The 23,646-nt window shown below is 38.9% G+C and overlaps 1 protein-coding gene across 1 annotated transcript in view; it reads right to left on the minus strand.

Moving 5' to 3' along the window:
- The window catches only part of URB2 (URB2 ribosome biogenesis homolog), a 131,282-nt gene that overhangs the window by 20,660 nt on the left and 86,976 nt on the right, over nt 1-23,646 (minus strand). Inside the window, exon 11 of the transcript XR_006519547.2 lies at nt 8,011-8,483. The gene's annotated coding sequence lies outside the window, so the exon portion shown is untranslated. The remainder of the gene's footprint in view (nt 1-8,010; nt 8,484-23,646) is intronic.

Genomic DNA, 23,646 nt, shown 5'->3' on the forward strand with positions numbered 1-23,646 from the left:
AGGCAAGAATCTCAGCGAACTCTAAGGAGGATAAATTCTAAAGAGACTCATACAGAGAGACATTAGAGCCAAATCATTGAAACCCAAAGACAAAGAGAGAATCTTGAAAGCAGCAGGAGAGAAATGACTCATTATGGACAAGGAATCCTCAATAAGATAAACAGCTGATTTCTCTTCAGAAATGGCACTGGGATAATATATTTAAAGTCCTGAAAGAAAAAAATCATCAACCAAAAATCCTACATCCAGAAGAACTATCTTTCAAGAATGAAGGAGAAAGTAAGACATTTCTAGATAAAAGCTGAGAGGGCTGATTATCAGTGGACCTACCTTACAAGAAGTGTTAAAGAGAATTCTTAGGTTGAAATGAAAGAACATGAGAGAATAAGTTGAAGCCATAAGAAAAAAATTAAGAACACTGGTAAAGGTAACTACAATGGTAAATATAAAAGCGAATATTATTGTATTTTTGGTGTGTTTTTAACTTCTCTTTCTTTCCTATGTGATTTATTAGGCAAATGCAATAAACAATTATTATAAATCTATGTCTATAGGAATACCATGTGTAAAGATGTAATCTGTGGCAATAATAATATAAAGGGGGAGGGACAGAGATGTGTAGGAGCAGAGTGTTTGAACTCTACGTAAACTAAGTTCATCTTATTGAAAGTAAGATGCCATAAGTTTAAGATGTTAATTGTAATTCCTAAGAAAATAACCAAAAAATTGACAGGTGAGAAAGAAGATGGGAATCAACATGGTGCACTACAAAAAATCAACTAACATGAAAAAGGAAGTAATAGAGGAATTGAGGAACAAAAAGCATATGACATACAGAATACAAATAGATAAATGGCAGAAGTACATTCTTCTATATCAGTAATCATGTTAAATGTAAATTGATTAAAATTTTCTATTATAAGGCAGAGTTTGGCAGATTAGGTTAAATAAACAGGAACCATTTATATGCTTTCTACAAGGGATTCACTTCAGATAAAAGGACACAAAGAGGTTGAAAGTAAAAGGATGGAAAAAGGTATTCCATGCAAATAGTAACAAAAAGAGAGTAGAGATGCCTATATTATTGTCAGAAAAAGTAGACTTTAAATCAAAAAAGGTTACAAAAGACAAATAGGACATTATATATTGATAAAAGTATTGAAACAGCAAGAAGATACAAGCATACTTCAGAGATATTGTGGGGTTGATTCTAGACCGCCACGATAAAGTGAATATTGCAATAAAGCAAATATTTGATTTCCTAGTGCATATAAAGTTATGTTTACACTATACTGTAGTCTATTAAGTGTGTAATAGCATTATGTCTAAAAAATGTACATACCTTAATTAAAAAATACCTTATTGCAGGGCCAGCCCCGTGGCATAGTAGTTAAGTTCATGCTCTCTGCTTTGGTGGCCCAAGGTTCTCTGGTTCAGATCCCGGGTGCTGACCTATGCACTGCTTATCAAGACATGCTGTGGCGGGCATCCCACATATAAAATAGAGGAAAATGGGCACAGATGTCTGCTCAGGGCCAATCTTCCTCAGTACAAAGAGGAGGACTGGCAGTGGATGTTAGCTCAGGGTTAACCTTCCTCAAAAAAAAAAAAAAAACCCTTATTGGAGAGTGATATCACCATCATGGCAGAGCAAGCTGTTCCCATAGTCTCTCCCTCCTAAGTTACAACCAAACAGACATTCATTAACCAAAAGACAATCCCCTAAAAAGCACAATAGGATGTCTGACAGATCCACACAGCCATACATCTGAAGGCAGGGGTACTGGATCCCCAGGAAGCAGTGGAAGGAGGTGACCAGATCCCCTCCCACTCCCCGGTGGCAGCGATCTAGGTTCCAGGTCCTCATGCAGCAGCCAAGCATGCAACTGTAAGAGGAGGCAGGGGAACAGGCAGGCCTGCACATCAGCACTTTCACTTTTGGAGATACAACCCAGCCCTTGGGAAGGCTCCACACAGAGTGGCACAGCTCAGCCACTTCATGGGGACCCCAACCAAGCACAGCAGCCCAGGCAAACTGCCCATGAGTGCAGAGCAGGCCCACATGTGCAAGTAAAAGAAAGCACCCCTCCTCCACACCTAGCACATGAGCTCAGCCAATCTGAAGCCAAGGCAGTGGATCCACACCGGAGCACCAGCATGTGTGTGTGTGATCCACCAAGTGGCTGTGATCAGTGGGTAAACACAGATAAGCCATATTTGCACAACTTCCAGCAGACATTGTGGGTTCAGAAAACACAGCTCCTGCCCTCTCCCCTCAGTGGTAGCAGGTGGAATCTGTGACATGATACTACCACTCTGTACCAGCAAAGGATCACTTCATCTAATACCACAAAGAACTGCATTAACACTCCAGAGCAGAAGAAAAATGACAAGTCTCCAGAAACCAATCCTGAAGTCACAGAAATTTACAATCTAAATGACAGAGAATTAAAAATAGTTGTCATAAAGAAACTCAGTGGGTTACAAGAAACTCAGAAAGACAGTTCAATGAACTCAGGAATAAAATGAATGAGCAGAAGGAATTCTTCACAAAAGAGATTGAAGCTCTAAAAAAAAAAACAAACAAACAGAAATTCTGGAGATGAAGAACAAAATGAATGAGATAAAAAACAATCTAGAAACCTCAAGAAACAGAGCTGATGTTATGGAGGATAGAATTGTAATGTAGAAGACAGAAATATAGAAATGCTTCAGGTGGAGGAGGAAAGAGAACTAAGACTTTAAAAAAATGAAGAAATTCTTCGAGAATATCTGACTCAATCAGGAAATGCAACATGAGGATTATAGGTATTCCAGAGGAAGAAGAGAGAGAGAGAAAGTACCAGAGAGCTGGTTCAAAGAAATAATAGCTAAGAACTTCCCAAACCTGGGGAAGGACCTGGACTTACAAATATACTGTCAATAGAACTCCTGGTTATATCAATGCAAAAAAGACCTTCTCCAAGGCATATAACAGTAAAACTGGCAAAAGTTAAAGGCAAAGAAAAAATATTAAGGGCAGCAAGGCAGAAGAGAATAATCTACAAAGGAACCAACATCAGGTCTTCAGCAGATTTCTCAGCAGAAACATTACAAGCTAGGAGAGACTGGAATGATATATTCAAAATACTGAAAGACAAAAACATTCAGCCAAGAATACTCTATCCAGCGAAAATATCCTTCGATATGATGGAGAAATAAAACCTTCCCCAGATAGACAAAAGGTTAGGGATTTCATCATCAGAGGACCACCCTTCCAAGAAATGATCAAGGATGTCTTCATACCTTAAACAAAAAGGCAAAGGTTTACAAAGCCTTGAACAAGGAGATAAACAGACAGACAAAATCAGAAAATTGTAGACCTCTATCAGAACAGATTAGAAAGCACTTAATTATAACATAAAAGATAAAAGGAAGGAAAGCATCAAAAATAAGTATAAACGCTGCATTTTACTCACAACATGAAACAAACAAAAGAATTTGTGACAACAATAACTTAGATAGGGAAGAAGAAAGGAATGGAACCTGCTTAGGCTGATGGAGATGAGAAGCTATCAGAAAATTGATTATTTCCTCTATGAAATCTTTTATACAAACCTCATGGTAAGCACTAAACAAAATTCAGAAGAGAAACACAAATCACAAATAAAGAGAAAACTGAGAAAACCATCACAGAAAACCACCAAACTGAAATGGCAGTCAGAAAAACATGGGAAGAGAAACAAGGGAGGCATAGAACAACCAGAAAACAAGAGATAAAATGGCAATATTAAGCCCTCCTATATCAATAACCAGTCTAAATATAAAAGGATTGAATTCTCCCATAAAAAGACACAGAGTGGCTGGATGGATTAAAAAACAAGACTCAACAATATGCTGCCTCCAGGGAACACATCTCAGCTCTAAAGACAAACACAGGCTCAGAGTTTAGGGATGGAAGACAATACTCCAAGCAAATGGTAAGCAAAAGAAAGCAGATGTTGCCATACTTATATCAGACAAAGCAGACTTCAAGATAAAAAAAGGCAGGGAGAGACAAAAAGGGGCATTATATAATGATAAAAGGGACATTCCACCAAAAGAACATAACACTTATGAATATATATGCATCTAATACGGGAGTACCAAAGTATATAAAGCAACTATTAACAGACCTAAAGGAAGAAAAAAAACAACACAATAATTGTAGGGGACTGCAACTACCCACTTACATCAATGGATAGACCATCCAGACAGAAACGCAACAAGGAAATAGTGTACTTAACAAAAAACTAGGCAAGATGGACTTAATAGATCTATATAGGACATTCTATCCAAAAATAGCAGAATACACATTCTTCTCAAGTGCACATGGAACATTCTCAAAGATAGACCATATGATGGGAAACAAGGCAAGCCTCAATAAATTCAAGAAGATTGAAATCATATAAAGAATCTTTTCCAACCACGGTGCTATGAAACAAGAAATCAACTACAAGAAAAAAGCTGGGAAAGTGACAAATATATGGAGATTAAACAACATGCTACTGAACAACCATTGGATCAATGAAGAAATCAAAGGAGAAATCAAAAAGTACCTGGAGACAAATGAAGATGAAAATGCATCATACCAACTCCTATGGGATACAGTAAAAGTGGTTCTAAGAGGGAAATTCATAGCAGTACAGATACACCTCAACAAATAAGAAAAATCTCAAATAAGCAATCTTAAACTACACCTAATAGAACTAGAAAAAGAAGAACAAACAAAGCCAAAAGTAGCAGGGGTGAAATAATAAAACTTAGAGCAGAAATAAGTGAAATAGAGACAAAAAAATAGTAGAAAGGATCAATGGAACAAAGAGGTGGTTCTTTGAGAAGATAAACAAAATCGACAAACTCTTAGCCAGAATCACTAAGAAAAAAAGAGAGAAGTCTCAAATAAATAAAATTAGAAGTGAAAGAGGAGAAATTACAATAGATACCACAGAAATAGAAAGGATTGTAAGTGAATACTATGAAAAACTATATGCCCACAAATTGGATAACTTAGAGGAAATGGATAATTCTTAGACTCATACAACCTTGCCAAACTGAATCAAGAAGAAATAGAGAATCTTAGACTAATCACAAGTAAATAGATCAAAACAGCAATCAAAAATCCCCCACAAACAAAAAGCCCAGAACCAGATGGCTTCTCTGGAGAATTCTACTGAACATTCAAAGAAGATTTGAATAACTATCCTTCTCAAAATTTTCCAAAAAATTGAAGAAGATGGCATACTTCCTAACTCATTCTATGAGGCCAACATCACCCTGATACCAAAGCCAGACAAGGACAACACAAAGATGGAAAATTACAGGCCAATATCATTGATGAACATAGATGCAAAAATCTTCAACAAAATATTGGCAAACTGAATATAGCAAAAATTAAAAGGATCATACACCATGATCAGGTGCGATTTATACCAGAGATGCAGGGATGGTTCAACATCTACAGATCAATCAACGTGATACACCACATTGACAAAATGAAGAATAAAAATCACATGATCATCTCAATAGATACAGAGAAAAAATTCGACAAGATACAACATCCATTTATGATAAAAAGCTTTCAGTAAAATGGGCATAGAAGGAAAGTACCTCAACATAATAAAGCCCATAAATGACAAAAACACAGCCAACATCATACTCAATGGGGAAAAACTGAAAGCCATCCCTCTGAGAAGAGGAACAAGACGAGGGTGCCCAGAGCCAGCACTGATGGTGTAGTGGTTAAAGTTTAGTGCTCTCACTGCTTCAGTGGCCCAGGTTCAGTTTCCAGTCATAGAAACAAACCACTTGTCTGTCAGTACCCATACTGTGGGAATGGCTCATATAGAAGAACTGGAAGGACTTATAACTAGAATATACAACTATGCACTGGGGCTTTGGGGAGGAAAAAAGGAAAAAGACAAGTTGCCCACCCTTGCCACTACTATTCAACATGGTACTGGAGGTTTTGGCCAGAGCAATTAGGCAAGAAAAAGAAATAAAAGGAATCTAAATTGGAAAGGAAGAAGTGAAACTCTCACTGTTTGTGGACAACATGGCCCTATATAAAGAAAACCCAAAAGAATCCACTAGAAAACTATTATAAATAATAAACAAGTACACTAATTTTCAGGGTAAAAAATCAACTTACAAAAATCAGTTGCATCTCTATACACTAATAATGAACTAACAGAAAGAAAAGTCAAGAATATAATCACATTTACAACTGCAACAAAAAGAATAAAATATCCAGGCATTAACCTAACCAAAGAGGTGAGAGACCTGTACACTGAAAACTATCAGACATTATTGAAAGAAATTGAAGAAGACATAAAGAAATGGAAAGATATTCCATGTCCATGAGTCAAAAGAATAAACATAGCTAAAATGTCCATACTACCCAAAGCAATCTACAGATTCAGTGCAATCCCAATCAGAATCAGAATGACATTCTTCATGAAAACAGGACAAAGAATCCTAAAATTCATATGGAACAACAAAAGATCTCAAATAGTCAAAGCAATCCTGAGAAAAAATAACCAAGCCTGATGCGTAACAATCCCTGACTTCAAAATACACTAAAAGTCTATAGTAATCAAAACAGCATGGTACTGGGACAAAAACAGACACACTGATCAATGGAACACAATTGAAAGCCCAGAAATAAAACAACACATATATGGACAGCTAATCTTTGACAAAGGAGCCAAGAACATACAGTGGAACAAAGAAAGTCTCTTCAACAAATGATGTTGGCAAAACTGGACAGCCACATGCAACAGAATGAGAGTAGACCATTAGCTTATACCATACACAAAAATTAGCTCAAAATGGAGTAAATACTTGAAGGTAAGACCTGAAACCACAAAACTCCTAGAAGAAAATATAGACAGTGCACTCTTTGACAGCAGTCTTAGCAGCATCTTTTCAAATGCTATGTCTACTTGGGCATGGGAAATAAAAAGAAAAAATAAATGGGACTGCATCAGACTAAAGAGCTTCTGCAAGGCAAAGGAAATGATTGACAAAATGAAAAGACAACCCACTAACCGGGAGAAAATATTTGCTAATCATATATCCAACAAGGGGTAATTTCCAAAGTATGTAAAGAACTCATACAACAACAAAAAAAAACCTGATCAAAAAATGGGCAGAGGATATGAACAGATATTCTTCTGAAGAAGATATACAGATGGCCAAGTGGCACATGAAAAGATGTTCAACATCGCTAATTATTAGGAAAACGAAAATCAAAACTACAATGAGATATTACCTTACATCTGTTGGGATGGCTATAATTACCAAGACAAAAAATAATAAATGTTGGAGAGGATGTGGAGAAAAGGGAACCCTCATACACTGCTGGTGGGAATGCAAACTGGTGCAGTCACTAGGAAAAAAAGTATGGAGACTTCTCAGAAAACTGAAAATGGAAATACCATATGACCCAGCTATATCCCACTACTGGGTATTTATCCAAAGAACTTGAAATAAACAATTCAAAGAGACTTACGCACCCCCATGCTCATTGAAGCATTATTCATAATAGCCAAGACATGGAAGCAACCCAAATGCCCATATACTGATGAATGGATAAGGAAGATCTGGTATATATATATCAATGGAATACTACTCAGCCATAAAAAAAGACAAAATCATCCCATTTGCAACAACATGAATGGACCTTGAGAGTATTATGTTAAGTGAAATAAGCCAGATAGAGAAAGACAAACACTGCATGACTTCACTCCTATGTGGAAGATAAACAAACACAGGGATAAAGAGAACAGATTAGTGGTTACCAGAGGGGAAGGGGGTTAGGAGATGGGCAAAACAGGTAAAGGGGCCTATATATATAGTCAAGGATAAAAATTAGACTATTGGTGGTGAGAAGAATGCAGTCTATACAGAAACTGATAATTAATAACGTACACCTGAAATTACACAGTTATAAACCATTATAAACTCAATAAAATAATTGAATAAAATTACCTTATTGCTAAAAATGCTAACCATCTTTTGAGCCTTCAGCAGGTCATAATCTTTTTGTAGGTGGAGGGTCTTGCCTCAGTGTTGATGGCTGCTGACTCATCAGGGTGGTGTTTGGTGAAGTTTGGGTGGATGTGACAATTTCTTAAAATAAGACGACAATGAAATTTACCACATTGATTGACTCTTCCTTTCAAGAACAATTTCTCTGTAGCATGTGATGTTGTCTAATAGCATTTTACCCACAGCAGAACTTCTTTCAAAATTGGAGTCAATCCTCTCAAACCCTACCAGTGCTTTATCAATTAAGTTTATGTAATATACTAAAGCATTTGTTGTCATTTCAATAATCTTCACAGCATCTTCACCGGGAGTAGTTTCCATTTCAAGAAACCGCTTTCTTCTCTTATCCATAAGAAGCAACTCCTCATCCATTAAAGTGTTTAATATTGCTGTGTCTCAGAGAATGGGAAGGCCTGAGGAGAGGGAGAGAGACAGGAGAACGACTGGTCAGTGGAACAGTCAGAACACACACAACGATTCTGAAGTTCACCATCTTATATGGGCATTGTTCACAGCACCCCAAAACAATTACAATAGTAACATCAAAGATCATTGGTCACAGATCACCATAACAAATAATAATGAAAATGTTTGAAATATTGCAAATAATTACCAAAATGCAACATAGAGACATGAAGTGAGCAAATGCTTTTGGAAAAATGGCACTGATAGACTTGCTTGACACAAGGTTGCCATAAACCTTCAATTTGTAAAAAATGCAATATCTGAAAAGCACAATAAAATTAGAACATATAAGGCAAGATAGTTCCATAGTAATAGTTGGATACTTCAATAATGGCTCGAACAACCAGACAGAAAATCAATACGGAAACAGAGGATTTAAATGGCATTATAAAACAATTAGACCTAACAGACATATACAGGAAACTCTATCCAACAATAGCTGAATACACATTCTTCTCAACTGCACATGGAACATTTTCCAGTATAAATCATATGTTAGGCCACAAAACAAGTCTCAATAAATTTTAAAAGATGAAAATTATAAACAGTACTTTTCTGACCAAAATAGAATTAAGCTACAAATCAATAACACAAGTAAAATTGGAAAATTGACAAATACATGAAAATTTAAAAACAAACTCTTAAACAATCAGTGGGACAAATATGAGATCACAAGGGAAATTAGAAAATATCTTGAGATAAACGAAAATGAAAACACAACATCCCAAAACTTATGGGATGCAGCAAAAACAGTGCTAAGAGGGAAATTTACAGCTGTAAATGCATTCATAAAAAAAGAAGACCTCAAATCGATGACCTAATTGTAAACCTTAAGAAACTTGAAAAAGAAGAGCAAACTAAACCCAGAGCTAGCAAAGGGAATGCAATAACAAAGATTAGAATGGAGATAAGTGAAACAGAGAATAGAAAAAGAATACAGGAAATCAATGAAACCAAAAGTTGCTTCTTTGAAAAGATCAACAAAATTGATAAGCCTTTAGCAGATTGACCAAGAAAAGAAGAGACAAGATTCAAATTACTTAATCAGAAATAAAAGACAGGACCCTACTACTGATTTTACAGAAATAAAAAGCATTACAAGGGAATACTATAAATAATTATACACTAATAAATTGGATAACTTAGATGAAATATACAAGAAACACACAACTTTCCAAAACTGACTCATGAAGAAATAGAAAATCTGAATAAACCTACAACTAGTAAGGAGATCAAATCAGTAATCAGACCTCCCAACGAAGAGAAGCCCAGGATCCAATTACTTCACTGGAGAATTCTACCAGACGTTTAAAGAAGAGCTAATGCTATTCCTCCTGAAACTCTTCCAGTAAAGTGAAGATGAAGGAACATTTCCTAATTCATTCTATGAGGGCAGCATAACACTTATACCAAAGCCAGACAACGATACTACAAAAAAAGGAAAACTAACACCAACATCTCTTAAGCATATTGATGCAAATATAAGCTAACTGAATTCAGCAGCATATTAAAAGTATTATGTACCATGACCAAGTGGGATTTATTCCTGGAATACAAACGATAGTTCAATATATGGAAATCCATCAATATAATACATCACACTAACAAAATAAAGTGAGAAAACACACAATCATCTCAATTGATGCAGAAAAAGGATTTAACAATCTCCAACAACCTTTCATGATAAAAAAACACTCAACAAACTAGGAATAGAAGGAAACTTCCTCAACATAATAAAGGCCATATATGGGAACTCACACCTAACTTCATATTCAATGGTAAAAGACTGAAAGCTTCTCCCCTAAGATCAGGAAAGAGATAAGGATGTCCACTTCACAACTACTGTTTAACATAGTACCAGAAGTTCTACCTAGAGCAAATAGGCAAGAAAAATAAATTAAAGACATCTAAATTGGAAAGAAAGAATTAAATTATCTCTGTTCCCAGTTGACATGATCTCATGTAGAAAACTCTAAAGATTCCACCAAAAGAACTGTTAGAGGGTGCTGGCCCCGTGGCTGAGTGGTTAAGTTTGTGCACTCCGCTGCAGGCGGCCCAGGGTTTTGTCTGTTCGAATCATGGGCGCAGACGTGGCACTGCTCATCGAGCCACGCTGAGGTAGCATCCCACATGCCACAGCTAGAAGGACACACAACTAAGAATATACAACTATGTACCTGGGGGCTTTGGGGAGAAAAAGGAAAAAAATAAAATCTTTAAAAAAAAAAAGAACTATTAGAGCCAATAAATGAGTCAGCAAAGTTGCAGGATACAAAAATCAACACTCAAAAATTAGCTGTATTTCTATAGCTAGCAATGAGCAACTTGAAAAGGAAACTAAGAAATAATTCCATTTACAATATCATCAAAAAGAATAAAATACTTAGGAATAAATTTAACCAAGAAGGCAAAAGTCTTGTACACTGAAAACTACAAAACATTGACAAAAGAAATTTTAAAAGACTTAAATAAATGGAAAAACATCCCATGTCATAGATCAGAAGACTTAATATTATTAATACGACAATACCACCCGGAGTGATCTATGGATTCAATGTAATCTCTATCAAAATTCCAGTGGTGTTTCTTGCAAAAATAGAAAAACCTATCCCGGGGCCAGCCCTGCGGCCGAGTGGTTAAGTTCACTTAACCACTTCAGTTGCCTTGGGTTTTGCTGGTTCAGATCCTGGGCACGGACATGGCACTGCTCATCAAGCCATGCTGAGGTGGCGTCCCACATAGCACAATCAGAAGAACCTACAACTAGAATATACAACTATGTATGGAGGGCTTTGGGGAGAAAAAGAAAAAAAAAGAAGATTGGCAACAGATGTTAGCTCAGGTGCCAATCTTTAAAAAAAAAAGAAAAGCAAAACCCATCCCAAAATTCATATGGAATCTCAAAGAACACTGAATAGCCAAATTAATCTTAAAAAAGAAGAACAAAGTTGAAGGACTTACACCTTGATTTCAAAACTTAGTACAAAACCACAGTAATCAAAAAAGAATGGTACTGGCCTAAGGACAGACCTATAGGCCAATGGACTAAAATAGCAAACACAAAGATAATCCCTCACATATATTGTCAGTTGATTATCAACAGCTTTTCAAGACTACTCAATGGGGAAAGGACAGTCTTCTCAAAAAATAGTGCTGGGAAAATTGTATATCCACATGCAAAAGAATGAAGTTGGACCCATATTTTATACTATATACAAAAACTAACTCAAAACAGATCAAAGACCTAAACTTAAGAGCTAAAACTATAAAACTCCTATAAGAAAACATAAAGGGAAAGCCTCATAACATTGGATTTGGCAATGATTTCTTGAATATGAAACAAAAAGCACAGGCATCAAAAGAAAAACTTGATAAATTAGACTTCATCAAAATTTAAAAACTTTGTGAATCAAAGGATACTATCAACAGAGTGATAGGACAGTGCACAGAATGGGAGACAATATTTGCAAATCATACATCTGATAAGTGGTTAATGTATACGATGTGTTAGGAACTTGAACAACAACAACAACAAACTCAGTTCAAAAATAAGCAAAGAAGATACACAAATGGCCATTAACACATGAAAAGATGTCAACATCCTTAGTCATTAGAGAAATGCAAATCAAAACCACAATGAGATACTATTTCATACCTTTTAGGATGACTATTATGAAAAATCAGAAACTAACAATTGTTGGTACAGATGTGCAGTAATTGGACCCCTTGCGCACACTGATGGGACTGTAAAATGGTGCAGCCTCTATGAACACAGTGTGGTGGCACCTCAAAAAGTTGAACATAGAATTACCATATGATCCAGCAATTCAACTCCTAGGTATACGTCCAAAAGATCTGAAAGTAGGTACTCAAACAGATGCTTTTACACCAACGTTTATAGCAGCATTGTTCACAATAGCCAAAAGGTGGAAACAATCCAAATATCCATCAATAGATGAATGGATAAAGAAAAGGGGCATAACCATACAATGGAAGATTATCAGGCATAAAAAGGAATGAAACTCTGATAGATGCTACAACACGGATGAACCTTGAAGATATTATGCTAAGCGAAATAAGCCAGACACAAAAGGATAAATATAGCATGTCTTCCTTTACACGAGGTACATAGAATAGGTAAATTCACAAACATAGAAAGTAGAATAGATGTAACCTGGGGTTGTGGGGAGTGGCGATCAAGAGTTACTGCTTAATGGATACAGAGTTTCTAGTTGAGATGAAAAATTTTTGGAAACGGATAGTGGTGATGCTTACAAAAACACTGTGAAGGTATTTAATGCCATTAAATTGTCCACCTAAAATGGTTTAAATGGTAAATTTCATGTTTTGTATTTTACCACAATATAAAAATAATTAATAAAAGAAAAGAAAAGAATCAACTCAGGTAGAAGGGTGGAGGTTGGTGTTCTTGCCAGCACTGTAAGGCCCCATAGTTTGGAAGTCCCCCTGAGGGCCAGGAGCAGTGCCCTGCTTAGCTGAGGGGAGAGCAGCAGGCGCCTGTGGAGGTGGCCTGGTGGCTGGGCCTGCAGTTAGGGAGAAGCGTGTGAGCCCGCCTGGAGCAGCGGGACCTGGGCAAGGGTGGTGAATCAGGCACAGTAGCAGAAGGTAGGCTCCTCTCTACACTCATCATCTTATCACCATCCCCTGACACATAGCAGACACTCAATAGGTATTTGTTGAGTGGATGAATCATATAGAAGAGTGGTTCTCAAACCATATCATAATGTAAGATATCAGAATGTATCCACATGTACCCCTGGAGGGCTTGGCAAAGCTCAGGTTGCTGGGCCCAGAACTCCTGATGCAACAGGTCAGGGATGGAATCTGAGAAGCAGCATTTCTGACAAGCTCCCAGGTGATGCTGATGCTGAGGGTCTGGGGCCGCACGTTGAGAACCACTGATTTAGAAGGAACAATTACCATAGATGAAGGACCAGGCCCCTGCTCAAATTTCTAAGTAAATGTGTAAACCCCTACGTTCTTTTAAAATTCCTAGGCTGGGGAGCCCAAACAGTGATTGAGATAGAATTTCTTGCTACCCCAAGTGGGGGATGCTGAAAGCTATATTTAATTAGATTTAAGGGAAAAAAGCAATATAGTTTTTCTTGAATGTGATTGTTAAAAATTTTACTCGATAAAACAGATGAAGAAACGAGTTCTTGAGGAAAGTTAGTCCTCAGTGAGACCCCATATAAGCAAAAACAGAAGTTGATTGAAATTCTGAGTCTGGCACTCACTAGCTGTGTGACTTTGGGTGAAATATCCAACCTCTCTGGACTTCAAATATTTTACCTGTAAAATAGAGATGATAGTAGCAAACTCAAGGGGTTATCATAAGGATTAGATGTAAGGATTAGAGTAAGTAAAATACAGAAGGAGCTCTCTTACCCAATTTCTACTTAACCACCTTGCCAGTTTAATCTCTCTGTGCTCCTGAGCTAAGCTCACAGCCCACATGCCCTTCCCTTGAGTTCCCTGCACTTCTGTTCCCACCAGCGGAGTCAGAGATGTTCCAAAATCAGGTGTGTCTATTGTCAAATCTGTTTGCTAATTGTACTGGATACTGTAATCATGTAATTTAACTAAATATTGCTTAAATCCATGAAATATGAGTGCAAAAAGAAAGAACGCTATCGTTTCTATGAAAAATAACTTGTTTGCTTTGGAAAGTCTCCATAAAGGCAAGTTGTTAAAATAAACTACTATCAGATTATGTGCATGTGAGACATCTGCAAAAGACTGGGGGAAATGGTAAAAATCTAGAAAGACTCTTGGCTCAATTGCTCACACATACATACGTTTATGTCCTTGCTCTACTTTAAAGCATCCTAAACTGGAAATCTTAGAAGATGGATCACAGATGTGGTTTAGGGAAGAATAATTATTTGGAATGTGGGTCAGGCACTGTCCTCAAAGAAGGGGTCTCGGTCTTAAATCAATAGACAGGCAAAGAAATGTACAGGTTCACATATTCGGTTAAAGTGAAGCGTTTAAGGTCTGAGTATATCACTGTATGATTCTCCACTTCAACTGCCTTTTTAACAGACCAAATACCAGCACCGATCACACTACATAAGAAGTGCTCACAGCACTTGGCACTCGCTAAATGTTAGCTCCCTCTCCCCCACCGCCCCCTCCACCTCGAAAGTTCCCTTTGGTTCACACCCAAATGCCACTCCTGTTCTTTAACATTTCCTCAGTAAATACACACTGCTGGAGTGTCTTCACGTTGCGCCAAACCAGTGCTTCTTGCAGAGAACATTTGAGGTCCAGGACATTTCCATTTTACACGTTCCAGAAGACTTACCCCCACAGCACAGCAGAATCCAGGGAGGCCTGGGGAAGGTAGAGGTACAGACAGTGCTCAGCAATAGTCAACCAGGTTTTAATAAAAATAACACAAGCCAGCCTTCACACAGCACTCTAATGATGATGTGCCCTTGAAGATGTAGTTTAATCTCCAGGCACCACTCTGAGCTGGGTCAGGGTTGTTCTTTTCCACTCAGAAGGTTAGGAAGTGGAACACTGGAAGGCTAACTACTTGCTTAAGTCAGCACTACAAGTTACTAGAGGAGATGGAGCGAGATCTTGGGTTGCCGAGGTTGCTGACTCTCTGCCCTGGTCCTTGGTTTTTTGATTTGATTCCTTTTCCAAGAGCTTATGTACATTTTCTGACCACAGCAATACCTTTATATAAAATACATGTGTGTGCATGTGCACATGCATCTGCATGTGTGTATATGTATATTGCCTCCTTCAGGAGAAAGCCTGAAAAGAATAGTGTGGGTAGTGTTCTGTCACACTTCATTTTCTCCAGTCCCTCAATTGATCAGAAAGAGCTCAGCCCTCCCCCAGCCTTTCTGCAGTCACTGATAACTTGTTTCTCAAAGAAAGAAGCAGATGCCAGGGCCACTGTGTACACCTTCCCAGTCCATCCACAGCAGTGGGAAAGGCCTGGACAGACAGTCCAATCCGGTGAAGGACTGCAGCCTCGAGAGCCACTCCCCAGAAGACTGGCTACTCTTGCCTTCAGCAATTCCCAGATTTGGGGACAGGCAGACTGACCTACCTATATTTAGAATACCCTATTATACGAAAATAGAATTTCTTGGTGCCTATGAACATCCCTACCCACTCTTTCCCCTGCTCCTAGGCTGTGGCCATGCCACAGTTAGTAGGATGCTTACAGAGGTTGGTCATGATTTGTGAGAGGGACATGTAAGGGTTTTTTTGGAGGAAAAGTTATGCAAACATCAGCTCAATCTGAGGAGCGAACAGAGATTGGCCCCAGACAGGATATAAACAGAGAAGATTAAGATCTTACCGTCTCTTCCAGAGTCAACTCTGAGAGCCTCTAGGACCAACATTCATTCATCCACAAATGTCTGTCAAGTGGCCACTGTGCCCCAAGCACCAACATAGGCTCTGGGTGTTGTGCTTGGGAGAAATCCCCATTAACCAGAGCAAGGAGGGAGAAGGGGGTGGGAATAGACAAGGAAAACAAACAAGGAGGAGGCTGAAGGTGATACGTGGGCTTGGTACAGTTTCTGCAGCTGCCTACCATTGACTGGCAGCCACTGAGGGCTGGTAACTCAGTGTGCGCTGTCCCAGGACTCCACCCACGGTCCAGTGCCACCTCCTCCTGCTCTTGTGTTTCCTGCTTTCCTCTCCAAACTGTACAGGTCCCCTGAGGGTGAGCACCCTGACCCACGAGGCCAGCAGGAGTCTGTGTCATGCAGAACCAGCAGGAACGTAATAAGATCCCTCATTCTGGTCTCAGTAGAGCAGGAAATTGGGAATGAACCTTCAGCAACTTTCTTTCTCAATTAACTCTGATTTTCTAGGCAACACATGGGCCTAGAAATCCCTCAGGTGGTCATTCTCTACTTGTAGCTTGAGATAGATTTAAAGTAAGCCATATCACTATTATCAAAAAGACAAAAGATAACAAATGCTGGTGAGGATGTGGAGAAAAGGGAATCCTTGTGCACTGTTGGTGGGAATGTAAATTGGGGCTGCCACTATGGAAAACAGTATGGAGGTTCCTCAAAAAATCAAAAATAGAACTACCATATGACCCAGCAATTCCACTTCTGGGTATATATCTGAAGGAAATGAAATCACTATCTCAAGGAGGCATCTGCACTCCCGTGTTCATTGCAGCATTATTCACAACAGCCAAGACATGGAGATAATGTAAGTGTATAAAGAAAACGAGGTATATATATATATATAATGGAATATTATTCAGCCATGAAAAAGAAGGAAATTCTGCCATTTACAACAATATAGATAAACCTTGAGGGCATTATGCTAAGTAAAATAAGTCAGACAAAGAAAGGCAAATACTGTATGATCTCACTTATATGTGGAATCTAAAAAGCTGAACTCATAGAAACAGAGAGTAGTTTGGTGGTTGCCAGGGGCTGAGGGATGGGAGAAATGCAGAGATGTTGGTCAAAAGGTAGAAACCTCCAGTTATGAGAAGAATAAGCTCTGGGGATCTAATGTACAGCACGGTGACTATAGTTAGTCCTGTCTGTATACCTGAAAGTTGCCAAGAGAGTAAATCTTAAATATTTTCACCACTTACACAAAAAAAGGTAATTATGTGAAGTCATGGGGATGTTAATTAACTTTATTGTGGAAATAATTTTACAATAGATACATATATCAAATCATCATGTTGTACACCTTAAACGCACACAATGTTACCTGTCAATTATGTCTCAATACAGCTGGGGGAAGAAACAGAGTCAGCCATATCAAAGGAAAGCTAACATTTACAAATGTGTCCTCTCTTACTCTGTAAAAAATCATATATTTTGAAGGAAGCATCACGAAGTTGAAGAAACACTGATGGTTCTTAGGTTTAAGAAGACCTGGAATCCCAGCTCTGTCAAAAATTAGTTCTGGGCCAGGCACTTCATGACACTCAAATGCCTTGGTTTATTCATTTTCCCCATACATAGGGTGTGCATTTCAGAAGATGTGTTGAGCCCATTGGTTTCTGCATCCCTGCTTCTTAGGAGAATTGAGGATAGTTTCTTCCTTCCTTACCTCTATAAAAAGAGTAACCATTATAATCTCTATGTTTGCTTCACTATGTTGCCAGAACCATTTTCTAAACTGTGCTCTGGACAGAAACTAGCAGTTGTAAGGTAATCGTGCACGTTCATTCCTGTCCCGTTCACTTCAAGGAGGCAACAACACTGTGATGGAGGCTGTGGTGGCCCCAGGTCCCACCTTCATGGCCAAGACTTCAGGAGGTTACTGCTAAGGGCCCCACCTGAGCCCCTCTTTGAGAACTGCTCTTGCTTGAAGGAAGTGCCAAGGCACCTAGGTTACACCTCCTCCCTTTGGACAGCCTTACGATGCGGGAGTCCGAAGGCCCAGTCCCCTGGCCTCATTTTAAGACAACTCCAGAGGGCTGTCCCAGTTGCAGAGTCCCTGGGAGATGAATTGAGGCTTTTGTCAGAGCTGCATCCCAGTTCAACATTCCCTTCTGTTTCCTGCACTTCCTTACAGGTGCTGCTCTCCAGAGCACCCCCCCCCCCAATTAACCTCCTGCACAAAGTCTCCATCTCAGAGTCAGTCTCTTGGCAAAGACCTAGGACAGCTACCCAGCCATGCCCACAGATAGGCCTGCCTTGTGCAAGGGTCCATTCAAATGCTTTAGAGTGACAATAGGAGCGCTTACTCCCATACCTTCCAATGCAAGTCTGACTAACCACTTTCTATCTTCAGGCTGGTATGTGTGTGCCTGTGTGTATGTGTCTGTGTTTTAATCCATTCCAGAAGAACCGAGAACAAACTGGGTGATGTCCCATATGTAACTGATTATGAGATTAGGTCAGATTGGCTAATTAAGACTCATTTAACGCCATCTCCTGAGACGAAAGCTACTATGGGGCTGGCATAGAAAACAATTAACCTTACTTGAGTTCAAATAGCTTATGTGAGCTGAGCAAGACCATTTCCCCTTCTGGAGCCATTAATTAATGAGTCTACTTCTTTCCCCCATCCCTCATTCTCATCATAATTTCTTTCACTGGTGGCATCAATTGTCATTCTGTGCAATTCCCCAACTGACAGCACAAGTGCAAATTTGGAAAGAATATCACAGGGAGAGAGCACACTGTGCCTGGGGATCTTAACATCTGTTTCTGTGGAGATGCTCCTTGCTTGGAAGCATATCACAGCCTAGCTAATGCAAGGAGCAGCAGTCTTGAGAGAGTCAGCAAGAAACCCAGAGGCATTGAAAATCCTCGCTAACACAAACGTATGTGGCAGGGATAGAGAAATGGTGTGTTTTTAAATGAGAAGACCTGAAGCATTGTAGGTAAAATGAGAGGCCACCCTTCACAGGTATGTGTGCACATGTACCACTCAGAGCCTGGTGACAGATGCTAGAGGCTTGTAATTACCCACATCAACAGCTCTTTTGAATTGACCTGGTTATTTGCAAATAGAGTTACTGACTGTCACTTTCATTTGCAGTATTGCCAAAAGAGATGAACCATTTTCTCATAAAAAGACACCTGTTTTCTTTATGCCTAGGTTGTGATCTTGGATTTCTCCAAGGTTGTAATGGAGATCAAAGAGAGAAGTTGGGAGGCTAGTTCAGCTGAAGGTTTCTAGGGATTCTGACGATCTTAGACCAGTCTCTAGGGGGACTAAATCATATCAACCAAGGCCATAGAGACTAAGTTATAAAGGAGAAGGTCACCGTTGTACAGCTAGAGAGTGAGAGAGTGTGGTGGGAGGAGGGCAATAGGCATCTGTATAGACAGAAACATTCAGATCCACTGTGCAGGACACTTCACTAGCAAGTTATCTGAAATAGTAATCGGAAAATTACGCAGAGAATCAGATCAAAGAGAGTTTTGTATCCAATCTAGGGAAGACCATGGAGAATGATCTCAGTACTACCCTGGAGTTTACTGTTGAAGTAACTATGATGTTTATCTCTTCTCAGTTCAGATCCCTTTCTCTCCCCATTAGATAATGCTAGAAGAAGACAAACTCTTTGCTTCTGAACTCTTCTTTTTCTAGGCTCTACATAAACCACCACCCTAGAGTTGGCATTTACCATAAAAATGTTGCAATTACCAAGATTACTGTTTGTCATATAACCAATAACTTGACTCTGAATGGTGACATTGTCTGTCTTTGTTCTCTAATTGTAGGGGTTCACCTGTATGATGTCTCTCCATACACCTACTACATCCAGATACTTTTTCTAAGCTGTAACATTGGGACCCATATGGTGGTCTTCAGAATTAGAAAATACTGTTAAAACTCAAATTGAGGAGCTAAGACATAGAAAGGGACAGCATAGTTAACAATTAGAAGAGATGGTAGACAAAGGATGAATGGACAGATCAGTGGATATAGTTTTTGGAAAATGAGCCAGCTCACATGTGAAAGGAATTTGGAAGACAGAATGAAGAACGAAGAGGAAAGAAACTCTTGGTGCAGGGCAAATGTGGCCAACCTTCTAGTTGTAATTAGTAAGCCCAAGGACTCCAACCCCAGAATACCACCTACTATCTCAATAGAGTGCCTATTCCCTACCTCAATAGGGTTTCTTTATAAGGCAGTTCAGACACATGCACATGTTAGCCCCAAACTCCTATCTTGTTTCCTATCCTGGAGAACTGGGCTGTGAAAACTCCTTTAGCATCACTAGATTAAGAACCAATTACTGGTTCTATGTCTGCTTTCCCTAGGGAAGAGCCCTTGTTTCTATGTGGCTTCCTAAAAATGATGAGAAGAGAGAAAGCACTTCTGGAATGGAAGGCAAGAACCTCCAAAATCCTGCTACTCCACAAAAGCAACTAGAACACTGGCAAAAAATTACCAAGATCAATGTTTCAGAACTCTGGAAATGAACTACAGGCTTGCAACAATCCAATGAATATTTATTCAAGAAAAAAAAGCTGAATATAAGTAGGAGCTTTGCAGTATTTTAACTTGTCTTAATTTCACTCCCCTCTTCCCAGCTCCACAATAGCCTTGAAAACCAATAGCCTCACAATACAGTAGCTGTGAAAATCAGCAGCCTAACAGCCACTGGAGGGGGCAGAATGTATTTGTAGCTCCCCAAAGCCCTATCCCCAGAGAATTGTCACTATTTAAACTGTCTGACAGCTCACTGAAAAGCTCCATTCTCAGGACTTGTCTTTATTTGACCTGACTCAGAGCTCACTCAGTGCAAGCAGTCCTATCCCCAGGGCATTTGTCAGAAACAATCAGCAGCAGCTGTTTTACATCTCACCTGTATGAGGCAGCATTACCAGTTGGGGCTGACAACAGGCTGACCAAAAAGCTTAAAATAAAAAACTGGAGAAGGAAATATCTGTAAGGGGAATTGAAATTTCCCAACATAATTCTGGGTATCCAGAAGGCCACATATATATTCAGGGCTATGCGCATGCCTAGGAAATACCTGAGAGGGCCCTAATTTCTTCCCTCTGGCTGACTTTCAGGCTTTGCACAAGCAAAAAGTGAAGACTGAGGAAGAGTTGTAAACTGCCTGCTAGCACCATTGATGGCATACCTCAACACTCACACACATACACACAGAGCCACTTGGCAAAGACTGGGAGTCATACTGGTTCAAAGCATTTAAAGAAATCTCTGTCCAATCATTAGCTGACCACTAAGTTAACCAAACACAGACTTCAATGGCTGCATATAACAAAGAATACAGATTTCATAGATTTAGTCCAGGGAAATCACTACACAAACAGGAACAACAACAAAAAGAAACAATAAACCCTGGCAAATAGGGGGAATCTTATTTCTAGAGTTATCACAGTATATTATTTGATGTCCAATTTCAAAGAAAAAATTACAAGACATGAAGAGAAACAGTAAGGTATGGCCCCAAATCGAGTTAAAAGAAGCAGTCACTATAGACTGTCTCTGAGGAAGCCCAAATACTAGACTTACTAGAGAAAGATCTTAGATGAGCTGTTATAAACATGCTCAAAGAGCTAAAGGAAACTATGTCTAAGAATTAGAGGAAATCATGAGAATGGTGTCTCATTAAATAAAGACTATATATAAATAGAAATTATTTTTTTTAAAAAAAGAACCAAACAGGGGCTGGCCCCGTGGCCGAGTGGTTAAGTTTGCGCGCTCCGCTGCAGGCGGCCCAGTGTTTCATTAGTTCGAATCCTGGGCGCGGACATGGCACTGCTCATCAGACCACGCTGAGGCGGCGTCCCACGTGCCGCAACTGGAAGAACCCACAACAAAGAATACACAACTATGTACCGGGGGGGCTTTGGGGAGAAAAAGGAAAAAATAAAATCTTTAAAAAAAAAAAAAAAAAAAAAAAGAACCAAACAGAAAATCTTGGGTTGAAAAGTACAACAGTTGAAATGAAAAATTCACTATAGGGGTTCAACAGAAGATTTGAACTGGCAGAAGAAGGAATCAGCGAATGTAAAGACAGGCCAATTGAGATAATTTGGTCTGAGGATAGAAAAAGACATGCTATACAAATAGTACCCAAAAGAGAGCTGGAGTTGCTATACAGACAAAACAGTCTAAGACAAAATTGTCATTAGAAGCAAATAAGGACATTTTATAATGATAAAAGGAACAATCCATCAGGGAGATATAGTAATTATAAACTTGTACACACTTAACAAGAGAGCCCCAAAATACATGAAGGAAAACTGATGGAATTAAAAAGCTAAATAGAAAATTCAACAATAATAGTTAGAGACTTCAATACCCTACATGCAATTATGGATGGAACAACTAGGCAGAAGATCAACAAAGAAATAAGGAGGATGAGAAGAGAGGTATTTCTTCCCTGGTTGGAAGACATTCTTGGTGCACCTTATCACCCATGTCCCATGAGAGGGAAGATAAAAAAGTGGTCCAAAGCAGAAAAGGAAGCCAGGAACACCAAAAGAAGGGTGTCCCCAAAAGAGTGCCTCCCTTTGAAGGAACAAAAGCTTTTAACCTCTTTGTTTCTCCTGGAGAAGTCTGTCCACTCCCAGCAATTGACCCAGTTGCTGGTCCTTGGTCCATATCAGCACTTCTCATTAGGATGAGGATAAAAGGATAAGGTAGAATTGGGATGCTTGAGCTTCTGTTAAAAATTAGAGTGTCCTGGGGCTGGCCCCGTGGCCGAGTGGTTAAATTCGCGCGCTCCGCTGCAGGCGACCCAGTGTTTCGTTGGTTCGAATCCTGGGCGCGGACAAGGCACTGCTCATCAGACCACGCTGAGGCAGCGTCCCACATACCACAACTAGAAGGACCCACAACAAAGAATATACAACTATGTACTGGGGGCTTTGGGGAGAAAAAAGAAAATAAAATAAAATCTTTAAAAAAAAAATTAGAGTGTCCTGTCCTCATCTTTCTAAACAAGATTAATTACCTGTTACTTAGAGAGATTGGGGCACAAGAGAATAACATCAGCCTCCTAGCACACCTGAAAATGTCATGGCAGGATAATTCACCTGGGGAGGCAGGGAAAATCCAGAAGTGATCATCAGGCTACCACCTTTAATTTAGAAACCTTGGTAAGATACATATGTTGAAAAAATATATGAAAAAAGAAGAGTATGCAAAATTTAATCAGACACCAATAGAAGAAAAGTTAAAGAATTAATTCAAAATTAATTAAAATTAAAGAATGATAAATGATTTATTTTATTAATTAATAAAAATTAAGGAATTTTTGTCTCATTTGAAGATGCCTATATTTTTTCTACCCATAAATATGTGAAAAAAATCTGGTGCTATTTCTCCCCTCAAAGATTACAAATGTTTTGCTATGTCACTGGGCAAGCAACAACAGATTGATTTAAGTTCAAAACTCCACTGGGGAATGCATTGCTGCACACATTAAAGCTGAGCTTCTGTTACCTTGTAGTTCATTGACTAATTCCTTCAATCAAGTCCATTTGGGGCTTTAACAGATTTCTAATATGTTTTAACGATGTTATTTTTATAGAAGACTTAGTGGAGTGATTCTCATACAAGAGTCCACATGAAAATCATCAAGGTTACTTGTTAAAAGTGAAGATTCTTGGGCTCTGTCCCCCAGAAAACTGATTCAAT

The sequence above is a fragment of the Equus asinus genome, chromosome 2 (genome assembly GCF_041296235.1).
Source record: "Equus asinus isolate D_3611 breed Donkey chromosome 2, EquAss-T2T_v2, whole genome shotgun sequence".
NCBI classification, from domain to species: domain Eukaryota; kingdom Metazoa; phylum Chordata; class Mammalia; order Perissodactyla; family Equidae; genus Equus; species Equus asinus.